The sequence below is a fragment of the Littorina saxatilis genome, linkage group LG12 (genome assembly GCF_037325665.1).
Source record: "Littorina saxatilis isolate snail1 linkage group LG12, US_GU_Lsax_2.0, whole genome shotgun sequence".
NCBI lineage: Eukaryota > Metazoa > Mollusca > Gastropoda > Littorinimorpha > Littorinidae > Littorina > Littorina saxatilis.
The window spans coordinates 32,271,982-32,287,334 of record NC_090256.1 but is presented as its reverse complement, the minus strand read 5'-3'; positions in this window follow the sequence as shown (position 1 = coordinate 32,287,334).

Sequence of the window (15,353 nt, the reverse complement as noted above, 5' to 3'; positions counted from 1 at the left end):
AAAGTACTGCTCAAACTATGCAGCAGAAGTTCAGGCCATCATGCAAGCAGCCTCCATGATTCATGACTCGGAAAGCGAATGCCCCCAAGTTGTTTTCCTCTCTGATGCACTGTCTGCCTTGGAAGCCCTTGCAGGAAACAAACTTCCTCGTCTGATGGAGAAACTCCAGGAGCTTGCCAAGACTCGACGAGTAGTCCTGCAATGGGTTCCAGCACACTGCGGAATTCCAGGCAATGAAACAGCTGATGAGCTCGCCAAACTCGGAGCCAGGGAGGAACAACCAGACAACCCGGTCAGCTTCGCTGAAAAGAAAACCCTCGTGAAGGCAGCAATGCGACCACAATCCACGAGAGACGCATATCATCTCCTAGAACGATGGCAGCAAGTAGTGATCATGCGACTACGAACTGGTCACTGTCGCCTCAACGCCCACATGTTCAGGAAGCTGAAGCTGACCCCATCACCAACCTGTCCCTGTGGTCTGGAAGACCAGACTCCAGAACATGTCTTAATGACATGCCCCCAACTCAAACCAATCAGAGACAAAGTGTGGCCAGCATCAGTCCCTCTCCGCACCAAACTCTATGGGAGCAGACAAGACCTGGAAGCCACGACGTCATTCGTCTCGCAGACTAAACTGATGGTGTGACGGCGAACGCAAGAAGAAGAAGACACCAATGAAAAGAGCCGAAGAATCCCCGAGCGTTTCTATTGGGTTTGCTTTTGATTATCCATGTATAACCTGCTTCCTGCAACCGTTTGGTAACCGGGGATTTATAGTTTAGGGGGTAATAAAATCACGTATCAAAGAAGGACTGTCACTTAAAAAAAAACTGACCTTGATTTACTGACTGTGCAATGTGCTCGTTCCCCTTTTGGCGGCATGTGGTGATTTTTCACACTGTCATTTGTTAGCTAGCTGTCGCGTGCGCGCACGTGCAACTGACTGTCACTTACTTTACACCACCCCGTGCAGAGTCAAGTGATGTTGATCGATCCAGGTGTTGACGCCTAAGTTATGGTCCCGAGCATATTTTATCCCTAAATGGAAACTTAAGGTGGCAGCTGCATGGTTGAACCAGCGCGTGTGACTTTTTGAAGTGAATGTAAAATATCCTTGAGGTTGATACCTGCAAGAATGATAACTGATGTTTTTGGATGAATTTTAGGATGCTACCTAATTTCTTTTTTGATGAATGTTCGGCTAGTCAACAGAAAGTGTAAATGAGGTGGATAAATGTGTGGATTATAATTGGTGTTTTCATGTAGATTTTTAGGCTTGTCGACGGAAAGTGTAAATAAGGTTGACAAATGTGTGGATTATAATTGGTGTTTTCAGCTAGATTTTTAGGCTTGTCGACGGAAAGTGTAATTGAGGTGGACAAATGTGTGGATTATAATTGGTGTTTTCAGGTGGATTTTTAGGCTCGTCGACGGAAAGTGTAAATGAGGTTGACAAATGTGTGGATTATAACTGATGTTGTTCTGGTAGGATTTTTAGGCTCTGCGACAGAAGTGTGCGTAAAGTTAAGGTTAAATGATGTGGGCGAATAACAACGGATGTTTTCGGATACATTTTAAACTCGTTGAATGACGTTTTTATCGGTTTGATAGCTTGTGTTGACTCAGTACTTTTCTCTGTGTGTGAATCGACTGAACCGCTTCAGAATCTGCTGTGTAGATTTTGCCTTTGTTCAATGGTTTATCATAGAGAAGCACAAGGAACAAACGCATTTATTGCGTGTTTCTATCAGGTCTTTGATATACTACACACACTGAAATTGCCCCCCTCCCCCGTTTTTTTTTGGGGGGGGGGGGGGGGGCGGAGTGTCGATTTCGTTTAGTTTAATCTCATTCTCTTTTGACCTCTTTTGCATTTTGTCCCCCTATTATTTTAAAGCTTGGTTTTCTCATTCTATCATAGTTTGCGCGTTTTATTTGCTTCGGTTTGTTCGAAAAAAAAAAGAAACAAAATGATAGTTTTTACTTTGGTTGATGATGAAACTTTTAGACTACCCTCCTCCCCTGCCTCCTCCTCCCTATGAAGTGAACAGGTTAATAAAAATCCGACAAGAAGGTTAGCTTCGAGTTTGTGTTTGAGGCGAGGGTTGGGACGACAAGAGGGCAAAAAGGATAACAACTTGATGAATGCCGGAATGAAGAATGGAGGAGGAGGAGGGGGGGGGGGGGGGGGTCGCCGGAAGGTGAGGGATGCTGGGGTGGGCGGCAGGTGGTTGGAGCAATGCAGTTAGGATGGGTTATGAAAAAAACACCGTGGCACTGCAACTGCGAATGCCAAATCTGATTAGTGATGCCACAGATGGCGATGCCAGACTGCACACTTTGTCACCGGGCGGCCACACGTTTCGTGCCTTAGCAGGGTGACCCCCCAAAACAACAATTAGTTATTTGACTGATGGAACGGTTGGTGCTGTGCTCTGTAACATTGTCTTTTGTGCCACGATTGGCGTTGACGCTTGACCCCTTTTTTCGCGGGATAGATTAAGATTGATTGGATTAAATAAGTGTGACACCAACGCATTTCTAATCCTCTCCCCCTCTCTCTCCCCCCTTTTTTTTTGGGGGGGGGGGGGGAGAAGCAAAGATTGACTAGCTTCAATCTGAGAGAGAGAGAGAGAGGGGGGATGGACAGAGAGCGCGAGATAGACACACAGACATACAAAGGCAGGCAGGCAGGCAGACAGACAGACAGAGAGATGGACAGATGGACAGACATACAACAAACAGAAGACTGAGAGAGAGAGAGAGAGAGAGAGAGAGAGAGAGAGAGAGAGAGACCGAGACAGAGAGAGAGAGAGAGAGAGAGAGAGGAGAGAGAGAGAGAGAGAGAGAGAGAGAGAGAGAGAGAGAGAGAGAGGTGGAGAGAGAGAGAGAGAGAGAGAGAGAGAGAGAGAGAGAGAGAGAGTGAGGTGGACAGATGGACAGACATACAACAAACAGAGAGAGAACTCAGAACTCAGAACTCAGAACTTTATTACATAAGGATAACGGTTTTAGGCTTAGCCTAATCTTCCAACCTGTCCTTGGAACATATACAGAGAATAATTGTAAACAAAAGCAAAGACTGCGCACATACATCATCAAAGTATTAAACTAATAAAACATCAAAATAATGGTCGAGTATAAACATAAAAAATATTGGACTCACAAAGTCATATAAAACAAAACCAGAGAGAGAGAGAGAGAGAGAGAGAGAGAGAGAGAGAGAGAGAGAGAGAGAGAGAGAGAGAGAGAGAGAGAGAGAGAGAGAGAGAGTGATTCATTAAACTAAATATAAAAACAAAATTCTACAATTCAGTGCAGAACAAACATTGATTTTTCTTATAATCTAATGGACAGGACGCGCATCACAATGTTGACCAAATTAATAATGTCAAAAATAGAAAATGCATTTCCCTGCACTTTCTTGTGCAACCGACACCCCCTTAAACAATATCCCTCTGGCTTTATTAATTTTTTTTGTCATTCGGCAGAACAATCATTGATATTTTCAAGAGAAAAAAGTTGGATTTGAACGAGATGCACTTTGGGTAAATCAAAATATTTTGATATCACTGTCGAAACAGATCAATTGCAGACGATATCATCACACAGTCCGTCAATGTTAGATATATTGCTATTTTCTGGACATTTTGTATTCACTGCAAAGAAATTACAAAAGTATTTGTCTCAGTTTTGGCTGTTCCATATCCCTCCCTCTAATTATTATTTCTTTTTGTTCACTCTTTTCTTGCACTTTTCAGTATTTCCAAATGTCCTTTCTTTCAAAAAGTAATTAGTCACTTGCTCAAATAAATTCTGGGATAACTCCATTTTGGTATATATTTTTTTGTTTTTATATATAGGTGTCTTTGTTTTTGAAGTGGAGAAGCAATAAAGAGGTCGTCGATATCAAAACTGATATCGACGGAAATGTCGTCGATATCCCTTTTGCAATGAGCTCAGTTTTGCCCAATTGACCAATGGAAATCTACGTAACATATGAAATAGCAATATATTGGTATGTGTCCTAGTTAAAGAGACACCTAACCGATTGTACAAACCAAGACATCTCTTCTTGACCCCTTACTCCAAACGAACTTTATGACGTCAAAAGCAAAACCGAGATTGAGAAGACGTCATAGTGCACATACTGGCGTCATATACAAATTCTGTCGCCTCCCCTTCATGTCTCCCAGAAACTGAAAAAGAATGTTGAAAACGTTTGTTTCGGTGACTTGGTCATATCAACAGGAGAATATTCCTCGTAAGGTCAGCGCTAGGCTGTGTGTGTATCGGTATTGTATATCATTTGGTGGAAGAATGTTAATTCTTGCAGATGATCTCCCCGCTCATTTTGTTTCCTTTTTTTTTATATACATATAATTATTTGATGATCGTTGATGTCATATCCGTTAAAAAAAAAAGAGAAAAAAAGGTTGAGGCGGCACTGTTACGACCTCATTTTTCAATCAAATCGATTGAATTTTTGGTGAAAAAAATCTTTGACCTGGTCCGGAATATGGGATTGCATTTTAGCTTGGAAGCTTAGAAATTAATTTTATCAAGATGTTCATTGAATTCTAAAAATTCTAATCAAAATATAGTTTTAACAATAGATTAAAAATTGATTGCATTGTATTCTTCACTGTTCCATGAATCCCCCCAAAATTGTCATGTGTACTCGAAAAAATTGCTGAAAATTAAAATAATAAAACTCGGCTCTTAGGATAGAGAGTTTGCATGCTTCGTGGAGACCAGCACGACTCGTCCTGGTCTTAGGGTTACGGCTAGCCAAGCCTTACTAGTCTCGATGATGACTGATGTCGGTTTTCAGTGTTGATCTTTTAGTTTGAAGTAGACAGATTGACTAAATGTTTTGATGTCGCTTCACGCGACTTATTTGATTTTCCCTCTCCCCAAACCCCATTGCGAGAGGCTACATTCCTAACACTGTATACCGTACACGTACTCGTACCACGTTAACCGAGTGTTTATTTACTGCAAAAGCATCTGTCGCAACAATGTCATGATATCGTGTGACCAGCATGGTGACATCATGAGAAAAGGTACGCATATATTTACAGCCCCGTTTCTCATCATCCAGGCCAATTATTAAATTTAAAAGAAAGCGACAGGCAATCGCAACGTGAGAAGGTGTTTGCAGTACTGTAATACCTGTTTGCACAAATCGTGTATCATTCAGCGGCAGCTGACTGACAATTAAAGGCACAGTAAGCCTCCCGTAAACCATCACAGAGCTCCCCGAGCGTCTACATACAGTACAGGCATACTTCCATTTGAACGCTCACCGAACGGGAACATCCTGGCTGCTTTCTGTCGAGCGTGAGAAATGTTCAAAGAATTTATTTTCGTGGACTTGGGCTGCTACAACAATGGCGCCTCGTTTTGGTGCTGGACGGCTGTTATGATACCGGAAATCACGCCCGGACAGTAAGCCTCCCGTAAACCATCACAGATACTGTCAGGCTTTTACACACAGTACAAACACGCTTCCATTTGAACACTCACCGAACGGGAACATCCTAGGTGCCCTACTTAGAGCGAGCAATTTTCAAAGAAATAATTTTTCGGATTGTCTCCATCTCAATCGGACCCATCCTGAACTCAGGTCAAAAATGAGTTACTTCCCTTCAACTGGCGATAGCCGTGGAGCGATGATTATCAGAATGATTCGGACCGTGGTGCGTTTTGGCGCTAGACCGACTTTTAAAAATCTAAATAATAAATTCTCAGCTTGTTACACAAACATTCTTAAATCATAAAAGAATTCTTTTTTCATCAAGACAAGATCAGTACAATTCGAAGTTTTGAAAGTTTGAAAAGCCCGAAAGCAGGGTCACGCAAGGTCGTGATTTTCGTAGCAGACGACGGTTTATAGGCAGTCTAAAGCCATCGCTAGAGTTCTTATGAATCACATTCGTTTTTTTCGTGAAAAGTCAGAGGTACATAATGTGGTATTGCAGATAAGCTCACAGCGAGCCCCATTCAAATTACAAACTGACGACTGCATTGTGAAAAAGGGAAACTGGATCACACGGGTTCACGATGGCTCAGGGGTAAGATAAACCACGCAAAAATAAATTCTTTGAAAATTGCTCGCTCTTTACGTAGGGCACCTAGGATGTTCCCGTTTGGTGAGCGTTCAAATGGAAGGGTGTTTGTACTGTGTGTAAAAGCCTGACAGTATCTGTGATGGTTTACGGGAAGCGTACTGTGCCTTTAAGCTCCACACAGCGGGCACGTGACACCCGCTTGAGGAGGTCAAATGTAGGCTTATCGGTGGCCTGGCGATCTTTCTGGTGCATGATGTTAACAAATAGTTTAATACTGGCAGAAGCGATGGACAGTTCCCCGTAAATATAATTTCCGACAGACAAAACGACCGACAGACAGACTGACAGACAGACATACAGCACATACACAGGCGCACGCACAGACTCAAAAACACCGTGGCGCAAACACACACACACACACACACACACACACACACACACACACACACACAGACATAAACTTAGACACACACACACACACACGCACGCACGCAAGCACACACACACTTATATACACACACACACACACACACACACACACACGCACACACACGCACATACATAAACACACGCACACACACATACACACACAGACACACAACTTCGTGAACACACACAGACACTGACACAGACACACAAGCACACACACACACACACACACACACACACACAGACTCACACACACACTCACACGCAGACACGCACGCGGCACGCACACCCCATCACCCCCCCCACACACACACACACAATCTTTAATGTCTCGTATGCGTTTTATGCGTATGCGTACACTGTTGGACAAACATCGTGGTTACAGACTTCAGATTAATGTTCAAACAATCGATTATTTCATGCGCAAACTTACCAGAGTATGACTTTCCTTAGTCTAACAAAATGAAAACAAGTCGCGTAAGGCGAAATTACTACATTTACTCAAGCTGTGGAACTCACAGAATGAAACTGAACGTAGTCCGCCGCTAGTGCAAAAGGCAGTGAAAGGGACGAGCCTGTTTGGCGCGGTAGCGATTGCGCTGTGCTTCATAGCACGCTTTACTGTACCTCTCTTCGTTTTAACTTTCTGAGCGTGTTTTTAATCCAAACATATCATATCTATATGTTTTTGGAATCAGGAACCAACAAGGAATAAGATGAAATAGTTTTAAAAACGATTTCGGAAATTTTATTTTGATCATAATTTTTATATTTTTAATTTTCAGAGCTTGTTTTTAATCCAAATATAACATATGTATATGTTTTTGGAATCAGAAAATGACGAAGAATAAGATGAAATTGTTTTTGGATCGTTTAATAAAAAAATAATTTTAATTACAAGTTTCCGATTTTTAATGACCAAACTCACTCATTAGTTTTTAAGCCACCAAGCTGAAATGCAATACCAAACCCCGGCCTTCGTCGAAGATTGCTTGGCCAAAATTTCAATCAATTTGATTGAAAAATGAGGGTGTGACAGTGCCGCCTCAACTTTCACAAAAAGCCGGATATGACGTCATCAAAGGTATTTATCGGAAAAAGGAAAAAAACGTCCGGGGATATCATACCCAGGAACTCTCATGTCAAATTTCATAAAGATCGGCCCAGTAGTTTAGTCTGAATCGCTCTACACACACACAGACAGACAGACACACACACATACACCACGACCCTCGTCTCGATTCTGAATCGCTCTACACACACACACAGACAGACAGGCAGACAGACAGACAGACAGACACACGTACACCACATACACCACGACCCTCGTCTCGATTCCCCCCTCTATGTTAAAACATTTAGTCAAAACTTGACTAAATGTAACAAGTCGCGTAAGGCGAAAATACAACATTTAGTCAAGTAGCTGTCGAACTCACAGAATGAAACTGAACGCAATGCAACGCAGCAAGACCGTATACTCGTAGCATCGTCAAAGGCAGTGAAATTGACAAGAAGAGCGGGGTAGTAGTTGCGCTGAGAAGGATAGCACGCTTTTCTGTACCTCTCTTCGTTTTAACTTTCTGAGCGTGTTTTCAATCCAAACATATCATATCTATATGTTTTTGGAATCAGGAACCGACAAGGAATAAGATGAAAGTGTTTTTAAATTGATTTCGAAAATTTAATTTTCATCATAATTTTTATATTTTTAATTTTCAGAGCTTGTTTTTAATCCAAATATAACATATTTATATGTTTTTGGAATCAGAAAATGATGGAGAATAAGATGAACGTAAATTGGGATCGTTTTATAAAAAAAATAATTTTTTTACAATTTTCAGATTTTTAATGACCAAAGTCATTAATTAATTTTTAAGCCACCAAGCTGAAATGCAATACCAAAGTCCGGGCTTTGTCGGAGATTACTTGACCAAAATTTCAACCAATTTGGTTGAAAAATGAGAGCGTGACAGTGCCGCCTCAACTTTCACGAAAAGCCGGATATGACGTCATCAAAGACATTTATCAAAAAAATGAAAACAACGTCTGGGGATATCATACCCAGGAACTCTCATGTCAAATTTCATAAAGATCGGTCCAGTAGTTTAGTCTGAATCGCTCTACACACACACACACACAGACAGACACACACACACACATACACCACGACCCTCGTCTCGATTCCTCCCTCTATGTTAAAACATTGACTAAATGTAAAAATGAACAGCCCAGCTACTCCCTGTATACATAGTTGGACCATGTTGATGAATTAATTTTGTAACTGCAACCAGTTTATCAAGGCCGTGACTCTTGCTGTGCTGAGTCGCTTTTACGAAATTAATTCATTAACAAATGCCCGACAGTGCACAGAGAGCATCCAGAGTGTTGGTTTTTGGTATGTGACCAATTGGAGGAATAGTCTGATCCCGTGTAAAAGCCAGGCCAGATATGATAATGTTGAGCCGAACTGTATTCACGGGAAGGAGTCATCCTGAACTCAGGTCAAAATGAGTTCGGCTCATTTTCTCCCTGACCGGACGCTGTACAGTCCCACGCGAATCTATCAAAACTAGGAATACAGAGTTATCTCCCATATGTTTTTCGCGAGCACTGATCTAAATTTGAGATCAGTGTTTGCGAGACGAAAATGATTTGCAGATTGGCCGACTTCGACAGTGATCTCCGTTCTGTTCTTCACAGTTATGATAAAAGACATCGTTCTAAGGTCAAAAGAAGTCGAAATTTTGGGACTGCTGCCGGAAGGAGACCGTAATATATGGTTGCATCACTACAGAAAAAATCGTCTGCTTCAGCGAACGCCGAAACCAAACGGTTGATTATCACGTGACACTTTTGCCATAGTTAGAGTTGTTTGCACAGTAAATACAGCCGCGAAAAAATAGCTCCCTTGAAACTGTCTTACACATCAATTCCTTTGTAATTTAAAAATTACACAACACCATGAAAAATCATTATCGACGATCGCGAATCTGCTTATATCAATAATACATTACAAAAAGCTCTAAATATGTAACAAAATCGGTTTCCTTGCCAGACAAGGAAACTCAAGGCATATCCTGTCAGGGAGAGAATGAGCCGGACTCATTTTGACCTGAGTTCAGGATGGGGAAGGAGTGTGCCTTTAAACATTAGAATTTAACAAACACTGAAAGAAGCAGCTCATGAGATATTAATGCGTTAAAATTCTAGCCTCGCTGGTCGACAAAAGACAAGTTAAAAGCTATTTTGGGTGGCACGTTTTCTGGTGGTGTGAGTGTCGACTTATTGCCCTCGGGTCTCTTACGCAGACACCGGGCCACGGGCGTGAAAGAGCATCAATAATGCATAATGCATGTGTGGCTGTAGTAATGGTATCTGATATTATGAGAATAAATGGACGGGGGTGGATGGGAGAGTGAGAGAGAGAGAGAGAGGGATGGGGGAGAGAGAGAGAGAGAGGGATGGGAGAGAGAGAGAGAGAGAGAGGGGGGGTGGCAACAAATGAAGGAATAAAGATAATAGATTTTTGTAATAATTATATATATCAGAGTCTTCATAAGGCACAGAGAGAGGTGGAGGAGGGGCTGAGAGGCGGAGAAGAGCGAGAGACAGTGGGAGATAACAAACAACGGGGTATCAATATTAACTCTGCAATCCGTCGCGATATAACCTTGAATGGTTGAAAACGACGTTAAACACCAAATAAAGAAAGAACTCTGCAATATCACTCTTATCTTCTGGCGAATGGGGATAGCGATGGTCATAATGGTGAAGATGAACTGGCGATAGTAAAAAATTTAAGAGAAGGGAGGGGGGGGGGGGGGGGGTGAGAGGGGGAGGGGGGGTGGGTGGGGTGGGGTCGGGAGATGTAGAGCAGAGAGAGAAAGAGGCAATAAATTAAGGACTAGAGAAGATTACGCCTGTATTATTGCTATTATCTTCAGGCATTTGGGGGCACTAAATCCTGATAAGAAGCTGTACCAGGGAGATGAATGTATGTGAGTGGCGGTGAATGGGAACAAAGAGAGAGAGAGAGAGAGAGAGAGAGAGAGAGAGAGAGAGAGAGAGAGAGAGAGAGAGAGAGAGAGAGAGAGAGAGACTCAGACTCAGACTCAGAACTTTATTACGAAAGGATAAAGGTTTTAGACAAAGCCTATTCTTCCAACCTGTCCTTTATACAACACATAAAGACAGACGCACATTAAAAATATAAATTCAATCATATAAAATACAGAAATACATTGTATGGAATGCAACACAATGTGCATTTAAGGAATTACATAAGGAGAACTCAAAAATTACAAAATTACATTGACATAGTTATACCTTTCATTTGGGAATAAAGTTGCTCCGATCAGCTACACATCCGTCAACACTAGTACAAAATGTTTAACAAAATAACAATCGAACAAGACATTTCATTCACGAATGATGTGTGAACGTGACTGTCTCTTAAACATTTTCACTTAAGTTGCATTTCTTATCTGTTGGGGGAAGGAGTTCCAGAGAAACGCTCCCGAGAAGGCTAAGCTCGATTTGTAGAGGTCTATGCGAGGTATAGGAGGGATGATTTTTTGGGACCCATATCTTTTTGTGGCATGTTTGAAATGTGATTGCAAATATTTAGGACAGTCGTCATTTAGAATTTTATACATGAACACAGCCTTGTTTAACGTTAACTGATCTTTCAAGGGGAGGACATTCAAGAGCTTTAGTTTATCATCCGTGGACCTATTCAAATCATGCAGAATAAGTTTTGCAGCTCGGCGATGCAGGGAATTGAGTCTTTTTAAATGAACATCACTGCAGTTATCCCAAAGTGTCGATGCGAAGTTTATATGAGGCATTATGTGGGCGTAATAAAAAAATTTGAGTGCTGCAGAATCTGCGTAATGCCTTAATTTTGATAACAGGTACACATTTTTTGATACTAGTTTGCAAATATTACTCAAATGAGTTTGCCATTTCAACTCTTGATCAATGGCAACACCCAGGAGAGAGAGAGAGAGAGAGAGAGAGAGAAAGAGAGAGAAAGAGAGAGAGAGAGAGAGAGAGAGAGAGAGAGAGAGAGAGAGAGAGAGAGAGAGAGAGAGAGAGAGAGAGAGAGAGAGAGAGAGAGAGTTGAATTGAATTGAACTTTATTTTTCGAGGGTAACAGAATAAGCAATATACACATATTTTTTTATCCGGCCCTCGCCAATTGAGGGAGAGAGATGCACTGGAAGACAAGGAGAGAAACTGTAACTGAATTTTATTACAAAAGGATAGAGGTTTTGGGCAAAGCCTTATCTTACAGTCTGTCCCTGATAGAAACACTTAAAACAGACGCACCCTACATTCATAATAAGAAAAACATCGTATTTTCTCATACAAGACTACGAAATGCAACACAGTTATATGAAGAAAAACACACCAAAGAACTGATGACATAAAAGTGTAGTGTTTTGATTTACAGTTGTATTGTATTGTATTGTATTGTATTGTATTGTATTGTAGTGTAGTGTAGTGTAGTGTAGTGTAGTGTAGTGTAGTGTAGTGTAGTGTAGTATAGGAGCTCAGACTCCAGCACCAGGACATTCTCGATCCTGCGGGGGTGCCCTGCATCGACCTGAGTACACCTCATTGGAGGCTATACCAGGAGATGGAAGCCAAAGTCAGTCTCAGTGTCCCTGGCATCACCTCAAAGGACCAGCGGCCGACAGTTCTCAAGACCCTGACTCTGGCCATGATTAAAGACGACCTCTACCCTCCCAGCTCCTGGACTCATGTCTTTACGGACGGATCGGCAGATGGTGCCGTACGCAATGGAGGCAGTGGAATCTACATCAGATTCACAGATGGGGAACGCCAGTCCCTCGCGGTACCAGGCGGAAAGTTATGCTCCAGTTTCAGAGCTGAAGTCCTTGCCATCAAAACAGCAGCCGACTTCCTCTCCTCCTGCGACAAACCACCGGGCAGCATCTCCATCTTCACTGACTCCATGTCGACCCTCCAGACCCTTGAGTCGACCGATCCTGACCCCCTGATTCAAACCCTCAAGGCCTCCCTTAACACACTGACTGTAAGAACAGCCACTACTCTCCAGTGGGTGCCTGCTCACGTTGGCCTGCCAGGAAACGAGCAGGCGGATCGCCTGGCAAAGGAAGGCAGCCAGCTCACCCAGCCCTCAAATCCTGCAAGCTACGAAGAGACAAAGACCCTTGTTCGCAGCAAATTCAGAGCAGATTTGGTCGCCCAAAATGGTGGCTACCGTACAGACCAGGACCCAATCAGGAAGCTGAAGAGAAACCAACAGACACTCATTTTCCGTCTGCGCACCGGGTACTGTGGCCTGCGTGCTCATCTCAAGAGAATCGGCATAATAGACACAGCCCTGTGCGAGTGCGGTCAAGCTGACCAAACTCCATCCCACATGCTCCAGGACTGTCTCTCCCACGAAGCAAGGCGCCGAGAGCAGAGGCCAGACGGAACGGACCTTCGGAATAAACTCTGGGGAACGGCAGATGAACTTCGCCGCACGGCCAGCTTTGCAGCATCCCTCGGAGAGAGACTTTGATCGTGCAGTCAATCGAACGCAGAAGAAGAAGAAGTGTAGTATGGTGTAGTGCAGTGTAGTGTAGTGTTTTGAATAACAGATAGTCCGAGCTTGCAGAGGCCAGCGTTAGCAAACGGTACTCCTCCCGAAAGCTCGGACGTTCCGAATGGATTAAGTTCCCGGCAACGCAAATGACATTCTGAACCTCCATGCCGCGGCGTGACAAGTGTTTTTGTTTCGTTGTGTGTGTGTGTCACAACGCCGATTGAGAAGGTGCGAATATGTGTTTTTGTGGGTGTTTTTTGTTTTACCTCAGTTGCATGCAGGCTGCTTCAACCCAAAAGGTGTGAATGTGTTTAAAACGAGTTAACATAGTCAATAAATTGCAAAAACAAAGGATTGCATTGTGCGTCATGCAAAGACACAATCACAGCAGTACAGAATTGATTAATACGATGACACATGTCAACCAGAAAGGCGGAAAGGATGAGAGAGAACAACTCTGAGATGAACAATTGTTTTGAAGTCTCAAACACGAGATATCCTGACTCTTGGCAAAGTTAATCATTGCTAGCAGTCTAGTTGAGTGGAAGAGGATGGAGACATCACAACTCCAACACGAGTTATCCGCACTCTTGGCAAAGTTAGCCATTGCTAGCAGTCTAGTTGAGTGGAAGAGGATGGAGACATCACAACTCCAACACGAGTTATCCGCACTCTTGGCAAAGTTAATCATTGCTAGCAGTCTAGTTGAGTGGAAGAGGATGGAGACATCACAATTTCAACACGAGTTATCCGTACTCTTGGGAAAGTTAGTCATTGCTAGCAGACTAGCTGAAAGGAAGGGGATGGAGACATCACAACTCCAACACGAGTTATCCGAACTAGCAGGACACAGCACAAAGCCAGCCCAATGTCACATCAACTAAAGATATGAGGAAGTTGTCAAAGATTCTTTTGTGCTACGGTCGAGATATGCAAACCAAGTTTCTGCAACCTTCTTTCACATCCTATAATGTCAATGGTAGATTACAGCCTGTTCTGGACTGGGTGAAATCCACTACGCGAAGCATAAGTTTCGCGAAGCAGATCGCACGAAGCTATAACACTGAGTTTTCGGTCAAAAAAATGTTCGCGAAGTCTGCGCGAAGTCGACTTCGGGCTCAATAGGAAGGTTTCCGCCAGTTATCTCTCTGAGGTTTTGGGTGCTTAGAGAGTACCGTGCCCCTTGAGGGGGCATAAAACATCGAGGTCACAATTAGCAGGGTCAAGGGGAAGGTAAAAAGTAAATTTTAAGGGGCTTACTGTCTGTCAGGTCTTAATTGCCTATATTGGACATGAATTGGTTTATACGATTCGAGTTTTACGCCCTCACGGCTTTTTGATGTATGCGTGTTTAGGTGGTATCAGCCATCTGCACTTATGGTAGAATGACCAAGATCTTTAACGTGCCATTGTGGTGACACGGGGGTGGGAGATGGATACCGTCACTGGGTCTGTACATAAAGTTGACCCGTGTCCGTCCCGGCCCGGATTCGAACCAACGACCTCTCGATCACAAGTCCAGTGCTCTACCACCTGAGCTACCCGGGCCCTCAATCATGAGGTTTTGGCACTAGTAAGCCGTCATACAGGAGACTACAATAGGAAGTTATCTCTCTTCGAGGTTTTGGGTGCTTAGAGAGTACCGTGCCCCTTGCGGGGGCATAAAATATCGAGGTCACAAGCAGGGTCAAGGGGAAGGTCGCTGGGCGGACAGGAGACTATTAGGGACTACCTTTACATAAGAGTGTCGGAGACAACACTAAAACCAAGGCCAAGATAATGTTGTTGAGGGACTAGCATCCGCTGTTGTTGGGCGAATACCACTGCAGATTGCATTTTCGCCCTTGGCTATGTTCCTTGCGCTGATGTACGCTTTCTCGGGAAAAACGACTTCAAACTCTATTTCCAGTGCTTGGTCACGGTGAAAATTTTAATGGTGTCCTGGGCGGAGATGCACGAAGCAGAAGTGGATGCCACCCAAACGTGTGAGAACAAAGCGCGGGGCCTGATTCGTTAAAATCCCAACAGATCTCAATTTCAACCAATCAAACACCGCAGCAGGCTCCTGCCAGAGAGAAAGAGAGAGAGAGAGGGACTGAGAGGGACGCAAAGGCTTTATTTTATTAGGCCATTGTCACTTATATTTGTCATATGTGTGTGTGTGTGTGTGTGTGTATGTGTGTGTGTGACAGAGAGAGAGAGAAAGAGAGAGAGAGAGAGAGAAAGAGAGAGAGAGAAAGAGAGAGAGAGAGAAAGAGAGAGAGAGA